At 76.8% G+C, this 1,011-nt stretch overlaps 1 non-coding gene across 1 annotated transcript in view; it reads right to left on the bottom strand.

Moving 5' to 3' along the window:
* The window catches only part of LOC139043847 (5.8S ribosomal RNA), a 154-nt gene extending 77 nt beyond the window's left edge, over positions 1-77 (bottom strand). The window contains exon 1 of the ribosomal RNA XR_011500908.1: positions 1-77. This exon is cut by the window's left edge and continues 77 nt beyond it. This is a non-coding gene — a ribosomal RNA (5.8S ribosomal RNA).
* Between the last annotated feature and the right edge of the window lie 934 nt (positions 78-1,011).

The raw sequence follows: 1,011 nt of genomic DNA on the forward strand, positions 1-1,011 counted from the left end.
CTGCAATTCACATTAATTCTCGCAGCTAGCTGCGTTCTTCATCGACGCACGAGCCGAGTGATCCACCGCTAAGAGTCGTACGAGTTTGAACGGCGGGGTCCCCCCGCAGGGCGGGGGAAGAGCCCGCCCCTGGCACGGCACATCCCCGGAGGGTGCCTCCGGCCGGCCAGAAAGGCACAACGAGACCAGACTCCGTGAGGCCGGAAGGTTGGACGACGGGGCGTCCGGCACGGGCCCCGCGGGGCCGTGCTCGGACACCCCACAGGCGCCCGGGGGCTCCCGCCTCGCCCGAGGACGCGGGGGCGCGCACACGCCCGCGCGCGCACGCGACGACACGACGGCCGCCGGGGACGCCCCCTCCCCGACGGCCCGCCGCGACGGCGGCGCGGCGCGGCACGGCGCGGCGCCCCGGCCCGGCGAGGCGGAGTCTGGGGGAGAAGGGCCAGGCCTCCCGACTCCCCGCGGGCCCGACCGCCCCGACCCAAGGCGGACGGGCGAGGCCCCCAGGGGTCTTTAAACCTCCGCGACCGGGACGCGCTAGGTACCTGGATGGGGGGAAGCCAAAGCAAACGGACGAGGCGGAGCGGGTAGTGCCGCGCGGCCACCGCCTCGACGCCGCCCCGCGCCGCCCGCGGCCACCCGGGGACGGACGCAGGCCTCGGCGCTGCCCGCCCGTGACCGAACCCCACACCGCCGGGCGCCGCCGACCGACGAGCCCACCGCGCCCGCGGCCACCCTCGACGCCGGGGCGTGCCCCCCCTCGCGTCCGACGCACGCCACCAGACCCGACCCGACTTTCCCCGGGGACCCTCCCGCACCCGCGTCCCAGGCCCCTCGCCACGGAGGGCGAGGGGCTGCGGCGGGGAAGCGGGGAGCGAGCGGACAGGGCGGGGGTGGTGGGCGGACGTGGCCGGCCGGACGCGGGCGCCCGGGGCGCCGAGGGCGGGCCGGAGACGCGGAGGGCACCGTCGGACGGACGACGAAAAAAAAAAAAAAAAAACGGCCCAGGGC

Source organism: Equus asinus, unplaced genomic scaffold, assembly GCF_041296235.1.
Source record: "Equus asinus isolate D_3611 breed Donkey unplaced genomic scaffold, EquAss-T2T_v2 contig_383, whole genome shotgun sequence".
NCBI lineage: Eukaryota > Metazoa > Chordata > Mammalia > Perissodactyla > Equidae > Equus > Equus asinus.